Source organism: Rissa tridactyla, chromosome 3, assembly GCF_028500815.1.
Source record: "Rissa tridactyla isolate bRisTri1 chromosome 3, bRisTri1.patW.cur.20221130, whole genome shotgun sequence".
In the NCBI taxonomy this organism is placed as follows: domain Eukaryota; kingdom Metazoa; phylum Chordata; class Aves; order Charadriiformes; family Laridae; genus Rissa; species Rissa tridactyla.
In genome coordinates this window covers 64566097-64589090 of record NC_071468.1, presented here as the reverse complement: position 1 = coordinate 64589090, position 22994 = coordinate 64566097, and the positions used below count along the sequence as shown (strand labels likewise).

Here is a 22994-nt window from a genome sequence, read left to right as displayed (position 1 = left end):
TGCCAGCTGGAATGGACTGTGTCCTTTGGTACATCTGTGATCTTCAGCAGGTTAATCAATATGAAAATATACCCAAAATCTTGTTATTTGCCAACATGATGATTTTATTTGCTAATAAATCAGTCAGTGCATCTATAAGGCCTTTTCTGGTTGTCTCCAGGATTCAGGAATAAAAATCATATTCCTTGAATTATGTCTTCAAAAACAAACAAGCCAAATGCATTTTTGGCAATCTTCTCTCAAGTACAACTGTAGGCAGTCAGCATGCTATACGTTTCCTCCTGTTGGAATACAATGTTGAAAGCTACAAAGCACTTTCAAACAACGTTACATTAAAAACTAAAATCCCAGGACAGCAAGGACATACTCAGGGTTAATATAGCCAAAGCATTCTTGACACCACTTCATTTTTCCCAGTCGGTGTGCACACTGTCTGCATGCCAATAGTCTTACACAGCAAACTGTGCCTGCGCTGAATGAGTCTCTAGGACAGCTCTCAGAGTTGTTGGAATGATCAGTGGGGAACTTTTTGCTGCTAGGTCACTAATTAAACACCAGTCTCATGATAATAATGACTAATCTTTTTTACCTACTGTTTTAATATCCTGTGCAAAATAGGGCAGTGGTTTCAGCCCCGTTTCCAGCAGCCACAATACAGAATGCCCTTGCACATCTGCGACCAGATTGGCTGTTTGTTTGTTGTATTGAAAGCCTCCAAAGACAGAAGGATGGAAAGGACTTGACGAAGAAACTCCCTTGTCAGACATAAGTGTGGCATTTGCTAAATAAGATTGCAAGATGCTGGCAGAGTAACATGGGTGAGCTTCACAACTACCCATAGGCCTAAGTAGTTGTCCAATGCACTGTAATGTCAGGGCAAGAAATTGTATTCTTATACCACGGCCCAGGAAAATCAGGCTTTTCTTCTATTGCCCTGTAAAGGGCATCATGGCCTACGCTCCCCCTTGCCCATCCCATTGCCCCGCAGCAACACATCACACAATCACAGAATTGTAGGAGGTTGGAAGGGACCTTTGGAGATCATCTAGTCCAACCACCTGCCAAAGCAAGTTCACCTAGAGCAGGCTGGACAGGAACACATGCTAAGTCCAGTTCTTCAGGGATGTCCACCCTCATCTCCCATCTAAAGTCCCACCTTCAGCTTAGCCCCAGCCGTTCCTCTTTGGGGAAGCAAGAGCTTTGCCTCTATTTGGAGAAGGCCTGAGCAGTCTGCAGGAGCCCTGACCTGCTTCTACCTCAGTTAAATGGAGACCTCTCCCATCCCGTGCTGTGAATCTGTCACACCATGCAACCACAGCCAAGTCCTGTCGGCCACCAGGCACCACTGCTTGATATTTGGCTGTAGGATGTCCTCTGTCAGTCCCTTTGCAAAGTTTTCACTGTAAGAGTTCATAAAGTAATTATTCTAGGACAATACGTTTGCAGTGCCAAACATAACATTAAATCCCACTTCTACGTACAACTGTAAAGGAAACTTCTGATAATGACTGTAAATGTATTTATAAATTCAATTTTGAATCCCTTCGGCATTTCTTCTGGGATGATTTTTTTGAATAAAGATTAAATTGCTAGAAAGTTTGCTTCTGAAGACTTGACCTTGAAGTGAAATTGAAACCCTTACATGTCTAGACTACGCAGTGGAACCAGCCCCTTCCTCTGCAACTCGCTAACTCCAGCATTTCTCAAAGGGCTGCAGTTGAAGATAAAGGCATCTGGTGACAAGAAACAGTCAGACAAATGTGTATACATAGGATATTTTCTATCTATCTGGGGGATTTCAGATTTTTCCTACGTTCCATTGATAAAAATATGGAAATGTCAAGCTTCCAAAGTAGTGTGGGCTTTCCAGGACTCTGGGCCTTTTAAGAGAAAACAGCACTCGAGACCTGGTTAGGAAATGACCATTTAAAAAAACCACAAGCTGTACCCTGCAAAAGCTTACCTGCTTCAAAACTCCCACTTACGTAAAAGAAGAGGAAGAACAGCAGCTGGTTTTCAATGTCAACACTGTTAAAACACAACTCATAAGCATTTCATAAAAGAAATCCACTTGACTATATAACAGCTGTAGAAATTTACTTTGCAGGCACGCACTAAGGCACACTGAGCGCCGTGCTCACCGTTCCTCCTCGGTCACATGGAAGCTGGCAGCTCCTGCGGTCACACACGTGAGACACCAGCACTTGGCTGCAGCCTGTGGAAAACTCAACCCTTACATGTGAGGGTGGCTCTTCCCCAGCACCACGTTTCCCCCTGGCTTTTTCTTGCTCCTGCAAATGTCAATCCTACTGTTATCCCGTTGTTAAAATATTCTCATTTATTTATCACTGCTATATTGAACTACATAACCAATTCTAAACCTATCTCAGCACTAACATGAAGGCGTTTTTTGAAAGAAAAGGCTCAGGGGAGCCAGGGTGTCTGGAACAGCCGCTTTAGTGCCCAGGGAGCCTTGTAGCAGAAATTCTCATAGGCTGCATCATTAATTAATAATCTGTAAGCATTTAATTGCTAACACTGGACATTCAGAACATAGAAATGTCAGTCTGAGCAAGGATGCAGCAGGGAAAGAGCTGTTTCAGGAATGTTTTTCCTGTGACTGTTCCTATAATTTGTAGCCTGCCACTTTATCAACAGAGCTCTCCCTTCCATGCAACATCCAGAGTGCTCCCATGGGACACAGATGTCTCTCTCATGCTTACTTCAATAGATGTTTTTTGTGTTCTTGGGGCTGTGCAGCAAGAAGAAGCATAATCAAGCCCACCACCCTTGGGCGTCTTCCAGAGGCCACAGGGGGCAATGGAAAACTTTGGACCCAACCCTGCCTTAGCCCATATTCAGGATGGCTGAGGGAAGGTCTGTGTAAGGACTGGAGGGTCTGCTCCAGGGAAGGGTATTGGCTGCAGCAAAAAGTCTGTACTAGCTAAAGGCCATGACAGTATTACCTAAGGGTAAGCATCAGCCTTGTCAAGGACTGTTTCCAAAGTATCAAGGAAGAAGGGTGAGCCCCTTTGGACACAAGGACATCCCTTCCCACCTTTTCTTTTGCTAAATATGTGCATGATCTAGAAGAAGACACATACCTTCCCATCTGAAAAAAAGAAGCGACCAGCACAAATTAGAGCTGCCACGAGTGGGATTGGAAAGCCTTATGTAAACTCACATCTTTGAGTAAATGTCTAAAATGCTCATTGTTTCAAAATCCTTCATTAAAGTACTGCTTTGCTTCCCATACAGAAGAAACAATGCCCCTGCACTGAGGCAAGCTCCCAAAGGACAGAGCGTGGGGGTGCGACCACAGCTGGACCTCCCCAGTCAGACTGGTGGATGCCTCCTGTGCTGGAGCTGAGGGCTGGCTCTCAGAGATGCAGACTTGCAGGTAGCGGCCAAGCTGCCACAAGGCCAGCCTGGCAGCTGCCATGGTGCCCTCTGTGAGACCAGTCAGACCTCTGATACTGGAATTTAAAGGTGAGAGTGGTGGAAGGGAAGACACATGCTGCATGAGATCTCATCTCAGAAGAAGTCCCATCGCACACAGCAGGGACAGGGCCCCTTCCTGCCTCCCACATCTCCAGGAAGACCTGAGAGGACTCCGAGCTCTGCCCTGCCACTGTGGAAGTTTGTTGAATCCAAGACCTTTAAAACAACCCACTGTAATGGCTGTTTACGTGCTTTGCCAGAAGGTTCCCAACTAGCTCTAATTACGGCAAGACCTTTCAAAATTCATCAGTTTATTGAGCTGTTTTGCTAACTTGTCTCACAACCTCTCCTTCAAACTTCTGCTGGGCCATAGCATTGCTAACACTGATCCGCTGTTCCTCTGATGAACCCTCTCATTTGAAATCTTCTCCGCAGTTTCCTTCTTTCCCTGTGGCCAGTATGAAACCAAATTTAGCCTGTGTGCCTGCATTATTCAGGTTGTACCCCTCTTACCGTACTGCCTCAAGGTCTGTAACAGTGCTAAGCCGCTGTGACCACTGATGGCTATGATTAGCTTAAGTGTTTCTGTCCACAAATAGTGTTTATCAGTAAGTTCAATATAACAATGTGTATATAAGAAAAAACATGGCAAAATCAGGAAAGATTAAGCAATACAGCACCCTTTGAGCACACATTACCACCTTCTGGAAGTTACGCCTTTGGCAGTTATTATACATACTTAAAAGGGCTTGTCACCGGGCACTCAGAACATACCCGACCTGGTTTAGCTTAAGAGCAAATAATTATTTTCCTCAGCAGCAGTTATTGTTCATTAAAATGCCCTTGCTATTACGCCTGCTTGGCATAACTCAGCAGGTATAAGGTAATGCCTCTGAAATGAATTGTGTAAATTCCTTAACCACTTCTGGAGAGTGTCCAAATGAATGTCTTTATGTCTTTACATTAACCTTATGTTTGCCACATACTTTCTACCAACCAGACAAAGGAATCGGATTTCCTAGCACAAAATGTCCGTACAACCTCTAAACACAGAGAGCGACACAGACTGTTGCCTTATGCGCTCAAGGTGAGAATTAGCTGGAAGTTAGCTGAAGACAGAGCTTGAGCAAACCCGCCTTCAGTCTTGAATTTCATGATCATCTCTCGTTAGAAGAGCACAGCTCCCTCCCCGACTGAGCCTCTGAGCCCAGACATATGTGGACAAATGCCCTGATCTGGGAAGCCAGGCATTTTGTGCTCGCTTAAATTTTGTCATAACTCACACTTGAGGCAGGGAAATGCCAACACTCTGTGTAAGACTCCAAAAGGCCCATCGGAAAAATGAGGCCATTAACAGACATGGCAACCTGATTTTCGGAGAATAACTTAGCTGTAAGTGCATGCGCTCCACGTGCTGGCTTTGAGCAAAGCAAGAGCATCTGTAGCCCCACTGCTCAAAGCTGGCTCCTGCCCTCACCTGAAGCCCCCCCTCCCTGTGCAGGACAGCCCCCCATGCCTGCTGCTCTGCCCACCGGCATGCAGTGAGTGGGGCTCCAGTTCCCATCTCGGGCTGCAGGTGATGCAAGGTGAAATAGAGAGGATTTCACATCACCTCGAAGCTGAACCGCTCTGCAGTTGGGAGCATAAAGCCCTTGGGGGACAAGGTGAGCGAATAGTGAAGAGCCAGAGTCGCTAGGTCAGAGAGCGTGGGGAGACTGGTGTTGTAGTCCCTGATCCCAGAAATTATTACATATTTGACATTAGACACTCATTAGATTACACACAGATACCCATCCTCCCACCTCCCCCCCAAAAAGAAGACAAAACTAAAAACCGAATCAAAAAACCTACTTTGGTTTTACCTTAAACTACTATTAGGAAAACTGTCCAACAGCTTTCTGTCAGGAGACAATTATAGGCCATAAGACCACCAGTTAAGTGTATTAAATGGCACTAAAAATATGCTTCAAGCAAGAGAACAGTTGATAGGTAGGCAGTAGAGAGGCAAAGTAAAAGCATGTTTTAAGGATATTGGAGATTCTTTTTATAAATACCCTTTCACACAATGCTGTTCCTCACAGGTCTTTCTCTAACTGCATTTTAGAACAACTTACCAGGGTTTTATCTCTGTTCGCCTTTGTATTGCATACTGCACATGCCACCACCTCTCAATACCTGCTTAACAGCGCAGTGACAGGCTGCAGGTGCCAGGGCTTCAGCCTCCAGCCCCCTGCTGAACTCCTAAATGCAAAGGAGCAATTAATTTAAAAAAGGCAAATGGGCACATCAAAAAATACAGCCAGAAAAAAAAAAAAAATCCGTGCAAGTTGTCACTGAGCAAATTCTTTCAGGAACCTCTTTTTCTCTCCTTGCTCATGGCATTTGGTCCACTGATAGCTCGTTTCCAGTAATAGCAGCTGCAGGGACTGTCGCACATGACTGACTGGGTCACACATGCATAGCCTCCCCAGGCTGCCTAATTCCCCATGTTTATCCCTTCTTCCAGCCTGGATAACTTTTTTTTTTCATTGACCCAATTTTATTTTATTTTTTTTCAATTCAGAAAGCTCTGCGTGCTTTCATTCATCCGAGGACTTACATCAATCCTTTATCTGTGCTGAGGCTCAGCCCTGCTCTGGGGATACAGCTCTGAATACCCAGCTCTGCCCCTGGATACACAGGCTAGCCCAGTCCATAAAGGTTTCATTCAACTGAAAGTCCTTTAAAATAACCGTCTCCCGAATACTGAGGCTGTCTTTTTTTTTCTAGAGATGCAAAGCTGACAAGTTGCCAGAAGCTTTAATTTCCCAACATTTCAGAGGTACCTGGACTCTGGTGTCTGCAATGGGAAGGTTTCTGACTTTAAATTGTACCTACATTTTGAAATTAACAGCGTTACTTGTCTCAGCTGAAGTATCAGCTCAATAAGTGTATCCTCCAGCCTTGCTGATCAATGCCACCGACTTTTAAGACTCACCTTTTAGCTGATGTAGGGATTTATAGACACTCCTTCTGAAGCTGGACACCATGTTTTTCAGCTGCTGGTCCTACTCAGTGAGAAAGATGCCGCTCCTCCACAAACACAGCATTTCTTGGTTTTCTGCTTTCTTCACTTCTGAATCTATAGCCCAATAATTCTCTTCTGACATTACAAAATTGATATTCATGTTACATTTAAGAGAAGCAGCTAAAGGATAATTTTAAGGGGCAAATACATAGCAGTCTTAACTGGTTGATAACGTGTGTTTTGCTGCATTGAAGAAGAAACAAGTTCACACTAACCATAAGTTTTATTCAGTCAGGTCTATCAATAGAAGCGATGAGTTACACATTGCTGAATTTCCTGAGCTACACACTTCATGAAAAAATGGATGAATCTGACCTCTGGGTATTATTTGCAATGCTCCTGTACTTGTAATTGAGCCAAAGTCTTGGACAACGTTATCTGTCTAACATAATCGTTTACTTCCTAAAATCTTTGCTGCTGGGCCGACAATTTGTTAAAGAGATGTTCAAGAAGACACTGGATCAGAGCTCATCTGTCAACAGCTATTGCAGTTCTTTGAGCCTCTATTGTGAGGAAGCGTGCTGTTGTCTTTTGAGCATCTCTTATCACCAGGTTTTAAATTGTTCAACTAACATTATTAATTATTTTCCTAAAATCTGACTCACAAATATTGTACATCTGGTGCTGTCATTTACCACCCAAAACAGTGTAAAGATTATGAAATATTACTGTTCTGATCGGCAACAAGCCAAGAGATTCATTCTATTATTCATTCTGTTAAGATGTAGCCCTCTGTTAAAAAAGCAAAATTTTTTCAGCTAACAAAACATTGACTTGCCTTAAAATTCATCTGTTGACTTCTACTGGTGCATACATCACAGGTGGAAAACACCCACTTTGGTCCACGAGTTGAAGAGCAAGCTCACAATTTGTTGCAGGAAAGCTTAAATTGGAGGCAAGCTTTTCACTGAAGTGCCTAGTGAAGGGGAATCATTTTCTATACTGAAGTTGATTGCAGATTTTGCAGAGCAAAATGGGTGCTCTGCAAAAGTGGGTGCACATCACCCACTTCTGGGAATCCAAACAAGGGCATGCCTACACTGCAGTCACTAACCTTGCTTCTCAAGAGAAAATTAGAGAGCTCCATGCTGCCTCGTCTGCCCATATCCCAACAGCCACTCAAGTTAACTAACATGACTGACACAACCTGGCTGGCACAACCCTGGCTGACAAACTAGTGGTATGAAAGCTCAATTTTTCTGCAGAGCAATTTTTCCTTTCATTTTGGTGCTGTCTGGTTTTTAATGGCTCTTTTAGACTGTGCTGAGTAATTATAATGTTCCTTTAATCCAGGCCCAGATGTTCCCTAGCTTGAGTCCTGTGACACCCACTCACAAATCACAACCTCTGCATCCTGAGCCAGCTTCACTTCTTACCCTAATGCTCAGCAGCCCCTGCCAGCCCTGCCATTCCCTGATACCAGCGTTGAGACTGCTCAGTGGATCTAGATGACTACTTAGCAGATGTCAGCCCTCAATAAAGGAGGGGGATGCATGGAAAGACTTCCCTGTACTAGGAGAAAAGATGGCCAAATGTATATGCAAATAGTATGGTAGTACATTTCCTACTTACATAAATAACAGACAAATGATTGCAGTGACCTGAGAAGTTCAATTCAATTAAGAAACATTTTCATCACCATTCTCTGCTCTGATCCTCCTGTTTTACGATCCTCCTTGTGAGTCTGCCTTCTTAACAGAGGACCGCGCTGGTATAAGTGCTTTATATAAGCACTTTACAGAGGCATCCACTTCTAGCTTGCTATCCAGGCTGCTATAAAGCAGCTTTCATGAAAGAGTGCTAATTGCAAGGAAAAATCAGAACAGCTTTTACTCTCTTCTGTTAAAAAGAGGTTTTAATGATGCAAAGCAGACAGGTATGCCTAAGGGAAAATCCGTCGGTTCCACTGTGTGCAGCCAGCCTTAGGGATATATGAAACCTACAGCTGCCATGAGAAACATGGGTAGGAGGGCTACTGTTGTCTAGGCTTGCATGAAACATCATAGCCAATTTTGCACAAAGGTTTCTCTTTATATTTTTACTTATTTCTCAGTGGTACTATCCTAGTACCTAGTTCTAGGTGTACTATCCTAGTACATAGTTCTAGGTTTAGGCTGGACATTAGGAAAAAATCCTTCACAGAAAGAGCGGTCAGACACTGGAACAGGCTGCCCAGGGAGGTGGTGGAGTCACCATCCCTGGATGTGTTTAAGACTCGTTTAGATGTGGTGTTAAGGGATATGGTGTGAGGGAGAACTTTGTAGAGTGGAGATGATGGTTGGGCTCGATGATCCCAAGGGTATTTTCCAACCTAAATGATCCTATGATTCTATGATTCTATGATTCTACTGCATTGTTAAAGCCCAGTACAGGTTCGTGGATCATTTACATCTTCCTCTCTTAATTTCATAGCACAATACTGATGTAAGCAGCAAATTCGTAGTAATGCAGACAACAGAAAGCCTTTAAAAATATGCCATGGAACAACACTTTTAGTGAACTTGTAAAACAAAGGTGGGCAATAAAGTGTACCACTGCAGCATTTCTCTACCCATGCATTTAAAAGCCACCTCCTGAGCACTCCCTGCAAGGAGAAACCCAGACTCTGGGCTGCTTCTGATTCTCATTTTGAGGTTATTATTCCAAGTGCAATCCCCAGCAATGAGGTAACAGAGATATTGTTGTTTCTCTGTGGGAGGCATCACAAGTAATTGTTTTGGAATATATGAAACTGTTCTCTTGCAAATCAAACATACTTGCAGTGTTGTTTCTGTATTTAAGATGAGAGCTAAATGACCCAGGTTAAAAGACCAGAAACATCTCAAACCAGATTCAAAGACTTTCCTTTTCCTTGGCCCCTCCTCTTTTACCAGTTATACCAGTTCAGAAGTGGTAGTATTTCTTTAGTGGAAGTACACCACTGCCCTTAAAGCTCCAGCTTTTTACAGCTGTCTGCCGGATGAAACATTTCCACAGAGAACTGGAAAATTCTCACCAACCTCCCAGTTTAACATTTTAATGACGCTGTGGTTTGGCAAATATGAGGAGGTTGCCTGAATTCTTTAAAACATATTTTTTAAACCTATGCTAGCAAATTAATCAGTGGAAATTCCTAGCCACCAGAACCTGATTGTCTGTCAGTGTAATTGTTAATATACGGTTATGGTGCTCACCACGGGTCTGTGCGTCCCTGGGCCATGTGCCTTAGCTGTGATGAGCTGGGACCCAGCTCCTTCTCCAGGCTCCCCTCCTCGTTGCCTCCAGAGACAAACACATTATCCAGAGGACAATTCAGAGCACGATCCTCAGCCCCTCTGACTTACCCGTTCCCCACCGACAATCAGAAACAGCAAGGAGATTATCCTTCCTTGGCTACGGTGAGCCTCTCCAAACACTCTGCTGAGAATCATTTTTGTTGGTCCACCATTTGCTGATTGTTATTCAATATGGACTTCCAAAGTCATCTTGCTTTCTGAATATGTTTTGCTAATCCTTTTGGAAAGGCCTGAAACAGCTTCTCGCATTACAGCTGCAATTCTAAAGTTGGCTTCTAACAGAATTCATTTCCTTAACCCCATTTTGGTGGATTCCTTCTTTATCATTGTTTTATGACCAAGGTTATAAATAAAATTAACAAAGCTATATCGCAGTGAAAGAAACACTTCCACCCCACCCCAGCTCTCCACAGTGGCTGAGATGTATGATGTTCAGTCCTGAAGTGTCTGACTCCCAGAAGAGGAGGAACTATCCTTTCATCTTTTTCAAAACAGTTAGATAAAGTTTTTTGATTCTGACCACAATTTCTCTCACAGCAATCCTGAGACACTTTTTCAAAATTACTGTATGTTTACACCACAAAACTGCTGACAGAGAATCAATCAATGATATCCAATACCTGGTACCTTATAGACATACTCCTGTCTTTTCATATTGCATCAATAAAAAAGAGATCACTTAGAATAAATTTATTTTGTAATGAGAAAATAAATAAAACTGATGGTCACTTCCAAGGAGAAAATTCCATTTAGTATACCAACAAGATTTTTTATTATATTCTCACACTGCCTTATCCATTTAATGCCAAACACTGGTGAAAAGGAACGTACATCCATATCACACTTGTGATGCAGAGATCTTCCAGACCATTGCACCTTCACTGCCTGACAAGCATCTCGTATCAGAGGCATGCTGGAGGGATGGAGAAAGCAAAGCGATGCTCACGCAGCGGTGCCCACGCAGCGATGCCACCCACAGCATCACTCTGCTCTGGTCACACCAGTTCAAATGCCTGCAACCAAACAAAGACACATGAATTTCTCTCAAAGGGCAACAGCCTCAGAGAAGACGCCTTACAGACAGAATCCTGTGCTGTATACACATATGCGTACGTATGTGCCCATGCACACCTATGTACATTTCTGCAGGTGATACTGTACGGGATGCTGTGCCTCTGGCTGGCAGCTGGCAGGTAGTGGCTGTCAGAGTCTGGCTCCTCCTCCCAGGAGAGAGAAAGCCACCAGCTTTCAGTGCAGAGCTGACTTTCACAAAGACTATCCTTGAAAGCGATTAGGAAGCATAAGGGTAGTTAACCTGATCATAAGTGAGTCATTGAACCATGTTATGATTGAGCAGGTATTACAGAAACGTTTTTCATTTAGTTAAAATCCCAGTCCCACAGGAACAACTGAAACTGTATGGATTCATTTTTTATGTGTCATGTTTGACTGTGAGAGAGTACTGAAAAGAAAACCGGTTCTGCTTCAGAACCACAAGCTTTCTACACTTTCCAATTATAAATTGTTGTTATTGAGGCACATTGTTTTAAAGAAACTTGCTTTCCTGGAACTCTCTGGGAGTTTAGAAAATCAAGCATAAGACAAAAAAAAATCAAAGCGATCATTATGTTCACTGGTCAAGCTAAGTAAGAAAAGAAGCTGTTGAAATCCTTCAAGCCAGGTTTACAGAAATAAGGCAGTCCTCAGAGACATGACTGACAATTCTGCCTTTTAATTCCAGATTTTTGCAAATTTTAAATTTTTATGCAATTAACTATGCTCACAGAGCATTGCTGTGGGGGAATCCTGATTAAACTATCAGTAAGGCATTTACTCCTCTAACATGCAGTATAGAGTAATTAAGCTAAAACACTTGTTTATTAATTGGGTTATAAGGTGAGTGCATGTTTAAACTATTAATAGTGCATGGCTTTATGTCATTGTTTTCCTTGAGAAATAATCAAAGCCCTTTGCAAAAATGAGTGATTGAAGCCTTGCCGTACTCCTGTAGTCATTATTCCCACTTTACTGACGAAGACACAAGGTTGTGCTCTGTACACCAGCACAGAGGGATAACAGGACTTTACAACAGCGGCAGAGAAACTTATCATCAGGCTGGAAACAGGACCAGGATCACCAGACTCCTTGGCATGAGTGTTAGGTGCAGAGGTTGAATCTGAGTCTTCCCTCCCTACCTAACACGAGCAGAAATAGAATGAAAATGCCATGGAGCTTAAAACTATGTCTTATACTAATACGCTTGTCTCTCAAATGGCAATACTTACCTCCTTTTGGATCTTCAAAGCTGGTCTGGTTTTTCATAGAATCATAGAATCATAGGGTTGGAAGGGACCTCTGGAGATCGTCTAGTCCAACCCCCCTGCCAGAGCAGGGTCACCCAGAGCAGGTTGCACAGGAACGCGTCCAGGCGGGTTTTGAATGTCTCCAGAGTTGGAGACTCCACCACCTCTCTGGGCAGCCTGTTCCAGTGCTCTGCCACCCTCAAAGGAAAGATGTTCCTCCTCATGTTCAGGTGGAACTTCCTATGCTCAAGTTTGTGCCCATTACCTCTTGTCCTGTCCCTGGGCACCACTGAAGAGAGCCTGGCCCCATCCTCCTGACAGCCACCCTTTAAGTATTTATAAGTGTTGATAAGATCCCCCCTCAGCCATCTTTTTTCCAGACTGAAGAGACCCAAATCCCTCAGCCTTTCTTCATAAGAGAGGTGTTCCAGTCCCCTCATCATCTTGGTAGCTCTCTGCTGCACCCTCTCCAGCAGTTCCCCGTCCTTCTTGAACCGGGGAGCCCTCCTTCCTCCTTCCCTCCCCAACTGGAAACAAATGGCAAAGCTCAGCTGTGGTGATATGGTGGCAGCAGGAGTAAGTCCATTACTGTGGACAATCTGGCTGCCCCATGGCTCATGAGGACTACGTGCAAAATCCCACCGGCAATTTAAGCAATCATCTGACCTGCACATTCTTGTTACCAGCAGGAGCACAGAGTTGGTTTCTAGTCACCCAGTTCAGCCCCTGGCATAATGGTCATTGTGAGATGCAACCTGAAATCAATAACATTTAACAAGAGAAAGTGTTAAAGTAAGTAGAAGGGCTGGCAGTGAAATTCTGAAGTTAAGCTGCAACTTTTCCAGCTACAGGTACAAGTATAGGGACTTAAGACAAGCAGAGATAGACATTTAACATTATTTCATTTACCACCTGTAGATTTTTTTAGCACAATTCTGCATTTCTCAAGGCATTTCCAAAAAGAAGAGTGAAGATCAACTTTATGTGGCAAGAAAACTTCATCTGGAAAAGAAGGGCTGTTTTATACTGTGAGAGAGCAGAGGTGTACAACTGTACACATTCATTTTAGAGCAGGGAATATGGCGAAGCAAAACAACAGGGAAAATTAAAGCACGCGCATGGTTATCAGTATGAAATCTTCTCATTTACTTCTCACTGTGTAATTTATTCATCTTGCAGCATAAGGGTACATCGAGAGAAACAAGGAAAAATGTGTTTTATCAGAGTTCAATCAGTGTTGTGGAAAAAGAAAAAGACGTTTTTATCCTTTAGGCAGTCCTTCTTAATTGTGAACACAGTCCAACGGTCTTATAAGGCTGCTCACTGCAACTTCTCAAAAACAATTAGCACGGTGGATGTTCACAATGATCAATTTTAAAAAGGCCAAAGGAACTGAGATGCCAGCGTGAATCACAGGTTCCTACCATGCAGCATCTGAGCGGCACAGCGGACCAAACCAGCCCCATCACCGGGCAGGATGCTGCTCCCGCCTGTTCGTCATGCAGCTGATGGGCAGCCGAGTCCTCTGCATCCCCCTCCTGGCTCACAGCCTGCAGCCGGTGCTGCGGCCGAACAGCGTGAGCCCCCTGCAAGGTACCTGCCCACCCCACTGCTGCTGATGCTGCTTTCTGTTCAGCTCCTTTCAGGCAGAGCTCAAGTGGCTGCTTGAAGTTTAAACACTCACTTAGAGTTTGGCTGCAATCTGCCAGGGGGCTGAGAGGTTCACAGCACCTCATGAGACCCTTGGTCTGCCCGGAAATCTCTCCTCAGTACCATACTTCTGGCACGTCCGCTACAGGTTAATGAAGGGCCTGACCTGCAGTTCTGTCTCACTCTTACAAGGACATCAGGTTTTTTCTCATCATGGCAGGCAAGGGACACAGCTCAAGCATAGAAGTTCAGATACCAAAGGACTTGCAGAAATTTTTAGACTCTACATATTGATGACAAAGCTCAATCTTCTGTACAAATGTCAACAGCCCTGAAGCTTCTGCTGGTGGGCTCTAGGATACCCAGCGTCCACATAAAGTCTGAACAATGTTGGGGAAACAGGTATGTGATAAGCACAGCCTCTCTTTGTTGAATATTTTATGGGAGTTGGGGTATCCGGGCACTCCATTTCCTTTTTCCGTCTCCAGTGCAATGAAAACGAACTTCAGGGCAGCAGACAGTAGTGTCCAAAGAATTTGATTCCTCCATTTTTTATGCCTGGGAAAAGTTTTTAAAACCCTACTGCATAAGGATAATGCTATTTTCTACAAAAAGTGCATTGCTGCTGACAATGGCAAAGCATTGAGTATTCAGCCCTTGCTTTTATCCGATTCCCCTCTGTAATCTCCCGGATAAGAGCAAGCAAAGCATTTTACTTGTAGACCCTTCATATCCCTCCTGGGAAATTAAAAGATGCAAAAATCCACCATGGGATACTGTGGAGTTTAAGGGAGAAATAATGAACGGTTGTTAGTGAGAAAGAAAGAAAACCCTGAGGAACGTGAGGACAGAACTGTAACGAAAGTCAGCACTCACTGAATGGCTCTGGAGAGTAAGATATTAGCCAACGCCAGCGAATAGATCATTATGCATATGGCCTTAAGTGACTCCACCCAGAGGAGATATCAGAGAAAATTTCTGCAAGACAGGAGGGAGACATAACGTTTCTGATCTCTCTCTTTCAGCCTCAGGAGGAAGAGGAACAAAGTACCCTAAGGACGGCTTCACACCGAAGGACAGCACTAGCCCATCTGGCCTGCGCGAACGCTGGGGAGGAGAGTCAGGCTTTTCAACTGAACTTCATTTCAAGGAAAGAATTTACTTTGAAGAGCCACGCAAATTTGGCATCCCTTCATTTTTATTGTTGCAAGTTATTTGCAGCGGAAATAAAGAACAATGAAAGAGAGGATATAGACAGTTTTTGAAGGAATTCGTTATTATTTATAGCTAAGGAATGAACATCAACATGTTTTACATTTCCCGCTTGCAAATGTCACTTGATGCCCTGCGTTAAGTGTCCATGTTGCCCACTGCGGCCCACCTGCTGCCCTGGGCTGCTGGGAAGTGCAGTGTGGAATTTCCCAAGAGTTTAGGTGGCCCACACGGACCCAGGCAGCAAGTGCTCCTGGCAGAGGTGAGCACTGTCAGCCCATCGCACAGCGCCCAGCACCGACCTAACTGGAGGATTAGAAATCCTGGAGGATTAGTGAAAACAGAGGGAGTGTGCATGAGGAAGGCTGAGGGAGAGTCTGGGAAAAAGACATTGTGAGATGACGGGCAAAATGAAGAGCTGAATAGTATCAGCTGGGAAACGTCACCTCCTGTGGTACCATATTGCTTATTTTTAGCGTTACCAGTTGTTCCTAGTAGTAGTGGTGTTGCTCTAAAGCACAAACACCCCAGAACCATTTCAAGTGGGCCTCAAAAGATGAATTATTAATGTTGAATAACGCTGATGTACATGGTCCAAGCAGGGTACCATAGGTGCCTGCCTATAATGAAATGAATCAGAGAATTCAAAGACAGACATTAGTGAAATATGAGTGTATTTTTCTAAAATTTAGATGGCAGCTTTCTAACACAACCTGAGCATAGCCTGTTATTGACCTTATTATAGTGATATGGGTATAAGCAGTACTGAATCTAGAGATTTCCCAGGTATACCACATGGGGAAATGGTTCATTTCCCCCTGTACCACTTGTCATTGCGTCCTAAGCAGGAGTCATGGCTGAATTATAGGAAATCGGAGAAAGTCCTGATCAATAGTGCTTACACTTCTGTTGCCAATGAGCTAATTTCCCAGAATCAAGGAAAATCAAGAACAAGCTGACTGTTAATGATGAAATACTCCCAGTCAATTTGCAACCAAGCAGAAACAATATTAAACAATTTTAAATGGAGACAAATATTTTTGGATCAGTAGATCGAGAAAATTCATACCAAGGAACACCAAAAGCGATGGGCGAGGTGTTAGCTGTCAATAAATTTTCAGTTACAGGTGAAATTTTCAGAAGCATGTCAGTGTTGTATAAGGACTAAATTAATAAGTGAGGTAATCTGTTTAACTATAGCTGAAATCAGTTTCAGGCAGTTATGGGAAAGCTGGAGCAGGAGGTTATGACTAACAAGACTGGAGTGCAAAGGGAAAACAAGTTTTGCCAGACAAACCTGACCCCACATTTCAGTGAGATTTCACATTTGTTTGATCAAGTTACCAGCATTAGTGTATAAAATTCTGCCAAAACCAAGAGAAGTAGCGGTACAAATTTGTGCTGAAGATAGTGCACCTATAGCCCTCCAATGCCACTGGTAACAGTATCCCGGTCACAGAGAGAATGACACAGCTGTGGGTCTAAACGCACTGTAGAATTGGTTTGCAAACTCAGTCAGGCACTAAGGACCAGAGTGGCAGTGTCTGCCACCCTTTGCGGAATGGATGTGACATGCTTTCACATAGTTATAGGATTAAGAGTATCACAGAGTATGGAAATGGGCTTTGCTGCCAAAGTTCAGATGGACACAAGAAGCTCTGGCAACAGCAGGGAAAAAAAAGGAGGAGGGAAATATGTTGAAAATTGCAAATTAACAGTTATTTATGGGAATGAGTTGGATGATAAGAAGTGAAGTGTGGAGAAGTTTTACACATTGACAAATTTATATCAGCTTCATAAATCCTCCCCCTTGACTAAAAATCTTGGCTCACAAGCAAAAATAAGAGTTTAGTCAGTTAGAAGAGGCCCAGGTAAAAAGTAAAATTACAAAACAGAAAATTGGTTCTGTTTTACCTGAAACGAGGACATGCACACACAGCTGGGAAATGAGCTTTTCAACGCACAGAGGGGTCAAATCCCAGAAGGGACCAGCCCCACGTGGGACTGGGACAGGGCAGCCGGCGGACACGTGGGACCTTACGGTGCTCTCTGCAGACGGGAATCTGAAAAACCCAAGCCAAAAGAGATCTGCAGCTGCCAGCTAAATCAGAAAAAAGACAACCACAGATAAGACTTGAAGTACTCCCACTTTAGCAGGGAAGAGATGGCTGACCTGACTGCTGATTCAGGGGGAACTTACACCACTTGTGGAGCTGAGTTCATCGCCAGATTCAGACATGCTGGTAATGCAGCAGTAGTGGAGACTTTCTGCACATCTCGGTGGAGAATTTACTCAGACATTGAGATTTGTTATTTAAAAAATGACTAATACCATTTTGCCTTTACAACTGGGCCAGGATGTGATTTCTCCAAGCACTGATTTATGAAATATGTATGATATACATATATATATATGAGAAATATATATAGACATTGATTATGACACAAAAAAGTAACCTTCCGTTTCCATTTACAGTACAAATCTGCCACTAATCAATAAAGGCCTGTTAAATATTAGTGAAGAAAGAACAAATGGGAAAACAGCACACCGGAAAAATCACACTAAGATTTCAATTATCTGCCAGAAACCTTCTCTTTTTAACCTGTGGCCTCCAGGAATTGTCATTGGCATTTCTCTCCATTATTTAAACACTTACTCTTTCAATGCCTGCAGCAGCCTGATGGGAAACATTAGGGGAAAAAGAGGTACCTGAAAAGACCTTGCCATGTTTGGAAGATCCCAATTCAATACAGCTATGTAGAAAATGTGATTCAAGAGGGCCACATACATGCTCACATTTTTATTTGTAATCACAAGCCCAGCAGGAGAAGAAAAAAAGGGGGGGTTGTTTTCCAAACAGAATTTTAGTGGAGAAGTGGGGAAAACTGACTGAAACCAGTAAAAAACAGTGTATCTGACCAGTATTGTCTTCTTGTTACCTCAGGTTCCCTCTTCTGCCTCTATTCTTCCAGCTGCTGTTCCTATATTTAATGCATAGCCAGACTACAGCGCACAGTCTAGCAGCGAATGCCTCCAGAGGAACTTTGAAAAGGCTTCCCCAGGCAGCGCGCTGTGCGGGGCACCATGCCCCCGCGCTGGAGAGGTCAGCCTCGCCAGCAAGGGGTGACAATACCAGCCGCAAGATGGTTGCTCACAGGACTCCCTGACGCGAGACTGAATCTGTCCACAGCGACGCTCCGTGTCTGGCAGAGTCCACAGGACACAGGTCCTGTCCCTGCGCGACACTAACGAAGTGGACAAACTGTGTTGTAGTCCTTTCAAAACTCAAGATCTTCTGAAGAATTAAACCAGCGTTACAAGATGCCTCTCTTACTACACAGATCCTCTACTTTAGAGGAGAAAGCAATTTTTCAAGAGGGAATAGTCTGCATTCAGTGGGCCTCTGTGATATGACTAACTGCTAACATGACGGGGAGATTAAGCCCCAGAGGACGGCGCAGCCGCGTACCATTGCTCATTAACTACCAACAGCAAACCAAAGCCTTACTGGCAGATTTTTTAATCTGGATAACTTGACATTTAACAGCTAGGAAAAGCGCCCGCAAAAAAAGGAATTTGGCCAGTCAGGGTGGTCACCAGAGTGCAGGATGTTAAGAACGAACAGCAACTAACACTTCATAAACTGTTGCAAGTGCCACCGAACGTAGCAGAGCTCTACTGGGCCACGTCAGCTCAGGCTCTGTCTGCCGGGGTCAGATCCATAGGGTCTCCACGCCTAACCAGTGAGCCACGCTGCCCACACGTTCATTGTGGGGCTGTCCCACAGGTTTTCCCAATCTATCCACCCCTGCACAGTCCTTTGTCGGTGCCGCTTCGCAGCGTAAATATTCAAAGGAAATGTTACTCACTGCTAATAAAGGACCACACTGTCATTTTTACTCAGAATGGGTGACACTGTCCAAGTGGGGAGTAAGGTATGCTTCAAAGAAAAGAAAACACCGGTCAGTAAATTACAGACATTAAAAGTCTCCTTAAGGAGTTATCTGGACTGATTAAGTGAGCCTTTGTGCATATCCAATGAGTACACACTGAAAAGCTCATTTGAATAGGAAAAAAAGACTGTATCTGACAAATCCACATGACTAAGAAAAATGCGTCCCGAGGAGGCTGACCCTGCTACAGCATAAGAAAGCACATTGTGAAACCACCGTGGTGTGGGTGAGAGAAGCAAATTCCAAAATCACGGATGGTATGTGGCAGCATGTTGATCGCTCCCCAACAGGACTGCCTTGGCTCTGCACTGGCAGTTTGCTCGAAAGAGGCAGAAAGCAGAGAAGCAAGTTCTCCCGCAACACAGGAACTGTTCTCCCCAACAGCCAGTTCACCTCCTGCATGCAATTGTCCATTGTGGTTACAGTTCCTTAGTTTCTTCAAAATTTCTTCATACTCCTGGGCTTTAAAACTATGGTGACAGTGACAAGGACTTTCCAAATCAACTGCTGAACTGTAATATATTCACTTTACCTCATTACATATAAGTAAGAGCCCTGTTTTTATAATAATGTAGATGCTTTTGTTTTTCTAAAGCCCTATGCAAACTTTTTGCTATGTAACACCAAACTTTGGAAGATTTGACCTTGTTCTTCATAACAAAAACATACGGTAGGGAGCCACCTCTAAGATGAAAGGCCCATAGTTCAATCCTTGCACCATATTCAGCTGTAAAAACAGTCTTCACCCTCCTCTGGAGAGTTATTGAGCAGGTTTAGCAGTAGAGTGCCTCAAAAGGAATGCCTGCATGGCCAACACTGACCACAGCTCGGTATCAGCTCATACTGGTGGAGAAACCTGAAGTGCGCTCTGTTAAAAGGCCATGAGACACTGGTAAGCAGAGATGGGAGCAGACTCAAGTGCAGACATAAACTTTCTGCTCCTCATGACTCTGAGATTTTTGACCACATTACAGGCTTTGCCTGGCCCAAATCTGCCCAGGTCAGGCACCTACCATTCACAACCTGAGTTCAAACACATAAGAGATGTCCATATTCCGTCCCTCCAAGAAAAATTGCTTCTGGAAATGATTGGTGTGCCTTCTGGGAGACCTATGCTGAGACCCGGACCCGCCTCTCATCCACTCAGACTGCCCAAATGAACAGACTCAGGTCTGCAGTATATCTTCAACATACTTGATGCTCTGGATCTCCAGAGCCTGAGATACATGTGGAGTTGTGCACAGACAGTGACTGGAACCTGTCCTTGGTCACATGCCCAGAAGTTAGCAAAACATATTCTGCTTGCCTTGCCATGTCTTGCCTTGCTTGCCTGCTTGGTGGCCTTCAGGGTCCCCTGAAGTAAATCAACAGCATTTTCCATCACTCTTAGCACACGTTTGCAGATAGTGACAGCAAAGTATTCTTGTTAATGGACATTAGAAATAGGCTTTTTTGGAGTGACTGGTCTCATTGAAACATGTGCCATGAACAGTGACTGGGAACTTCAGAACCACTGGTATGGGAGTATCCCCAGCTCAAACTGGATCATGTCAATACAGACCAAAATGCAGAATCTGTCAATCATTCCCCTAAGCTCAGTGAAAAGCAGGCAGAAATAGTATTCTTCTGCTTCCATCTGGATCAAGCAAACAGACATTAAGCAAAGTTCAGCCATCTCATTCTGGAAAAGATGATTTTGCAAAACAACTATTCCACAACAATAGGGATGATGTTTCATATCAATACATCAGGTATACACAGGTACCCTGACACATTTTGTAAGGATGAAAAATCAAGCTTTGTGATACTCCGTTTGTATTAGGCAATTGGACCAATTGACATAATTATTAGAGGGCATTTAACATGGGTGCCTCAGAATCTGGGTGCCAAAATCGGGATATATTCACTCAGATATTCAGACTTCAGCCACCAGGCTGGGGCAATGCGGTTTCAGACCTGCGGATGATATGAGCTTTCTGCACATCAGAAAGTACACTGTCCTCTTTATGTTGACTTGGACTATGAACTAGCACAAAAATACAAGGCTATAAGGAGAGGTAGCATGTGTTCTAAACCAGACGATACAGTTAGGGGAAAAAAGATCAGACAATCTTTCAGGTACGCAAGCTTTTTGAATGGAAAGGAAACTCACTTGTGTTTGCCTGGTGCTGAGCACCGGCAGACTGAGTCACATCCCCGTGCAGAGTTTTACAGCCAGGCTCAAGGAACTTAAAAAGTTGTTTGCGGGTTTACGTGACACCTACTGACGCCCTATCGAGAAACAGAACCACAGTCTATTAACCTCCTTTCTTCGCTTTAATCACCGAATCGTGCTTTCTGTATTGGAACAGCTCTGCGAAAAGTGGGAGAGCTGAAACTCAAACACCAAATGGCAGGACACTTGCTCCAATAGCACTTTACAAAAGTAGAAAGTGAGGGTGAGTTGACCGAGAGGAAAAAATACAGAGAATTACAAGTGTGATGTTGTTAGAGCAGTGAGGAAAATAATGGAGACGATCAAGGATTATACCTGCTCAAAGCACAGTCATGGCCAGGCAGAAATGCACTCTGACAGGGCAGGGCAAACTTTTGTGACTGTCATGTGTACAGGACCTCACAGACAAGTATTAGCACATACTGTGATCACTTTACTTCTGATGATGAATACTGAAAATTTCTATAGTCCGTCTTAATTATCAGGTGCTAGATAGCTCACATTTTTTAAAGTAAAAAAAAATTAAAATCCTCTCCTAATTAATCCTAGTGCCTGCTAAATTGTTCCAGTACTAATTTAACACATTCATGTCTAGACTGCGCCGCTCAGTATAGCTCACTGCAATACAGATGATCATATTATCCTGTGAAACTGCACTCTGCACACAGTGTTTATTACATCAAAAGCTTTTCGTTCAGGCAGTAAAGCGAACTATGGATGGCACAACATGTCCCAGAGCTTTATGGGCTCGGAGGGGATAGAAAATTGCCAGGCAGTTGTTTCCTACCCAGCGCAGCAGCACCCTGGCTGCTCTGGGAAGGGAGAAGTCCTGTTCACAGACCAAAAGACACAGAGGAGAAAGCAGCTCTGTGCTGTCAAAGATCTTCTTATTTATGGTTTTCACTGGAGAGCTGCGAGCTGTAAAATCTGCAGTCTAGCCGTTCTTCGTTCATATGTAATAAACACAAACACTTTTTTTTTTCAGAAATCAGTGACTCAAGGAAAGGTTTGTTTGTCGTCCGAGTCATTTGGGAAGGCAGAGAAGAATGCTGCTGGGGAGTTCTTGGCACGAATTTGCACTGTGAAGACAACAGCCTGCAATGGAAGTTCGGAAATATTTAGAAAATTTGAAAACAGATTGTGTTATATTGTTCCTGTCTTGAATGATGTGTGGACGATGTTCACCTCCCTGCGGGAGGGGAGGGGGTGCGCGGCTGAGGAGGGAGGCAGTGGAATTTGCACGCTCCGGTCCCGCTGGCCTGTGCTTTGTTTTGGTATGGGGGGAGGATGGAGGGCGAGGAAAGGACTCTGCTTGTATGCCTGAAATATAAAGAGGTGTTTTAACTAACAGGAATATACTGTCTTGCATTATATTGTCTTGTATTAATATCTTATCCGTGGGAGGCAGGCGAGGTGGAGGTACTTTTTACCCCTGTGCAACACAGGAAAGGACACATTTAGAGATAGCCAAATTTTTTTACTATTTTAAATGTTGCTAAAATCAAAACTTGCCCATATTGCAAAACATAAGCTGTCACTGTTTTGACAGGAAGAAGGGAAGAGGGTGGGGTAGGGAAAAAAGTAAAAGAGAGAGGAAGACAGAGCACATGACAACAGACACATGTAGCGCTTCCCAAAGGGTTCGGATTATGATGGAAAGTAACATTTTGATGCCACTCGGATTGGCGAACATGTTTGAAAGACCTTGGTTTTGTTTCTGTGTGGAAGCAAAGGATGTATCAAGACCTCAATAGACATCCCAAAATGGGATAGCTGCTGCCCAAGAAGATCCAACTAGATTTGCTCCAGTGTATACCAGGCAGGGCCGGAATGAGTAAGCTGGCAGACACAAAATTTATACCCTGGTTTATTCCATG

General features: G+C 43.8%; 1 long non-coding RNA gene across 2 annotated transcripts in view; it reads right to left on the bottom strand.

Moving 5' to 3' along the window:
* Positions 1-10618: 10618 nt before the first annotated feature.
* Positions 10619-22994, bottom strand: part of LOC128907255 (uncharacterized) — a 39693-nt gene continuing 27317 nt past the window's right edge. The window contains exons 1-3 of one of the 2 annotated variants that reach the window (XR_008465538.1): positions 16863-16984; positions 12753-12841; positions 10619-10796 (exon numbers count right to left, since the gene is read on the bottom strand). This is a non-coding gene — a long non-coding RNA (uncharacterized LOC128907255). Of the gene's footprint in view, positions 10797-12752; positions 12842-16862; positions 16985-22994 lie in introns of those variants that run through there. The other variant, XR_008465537.1, reaches the window with a different exon arrangement.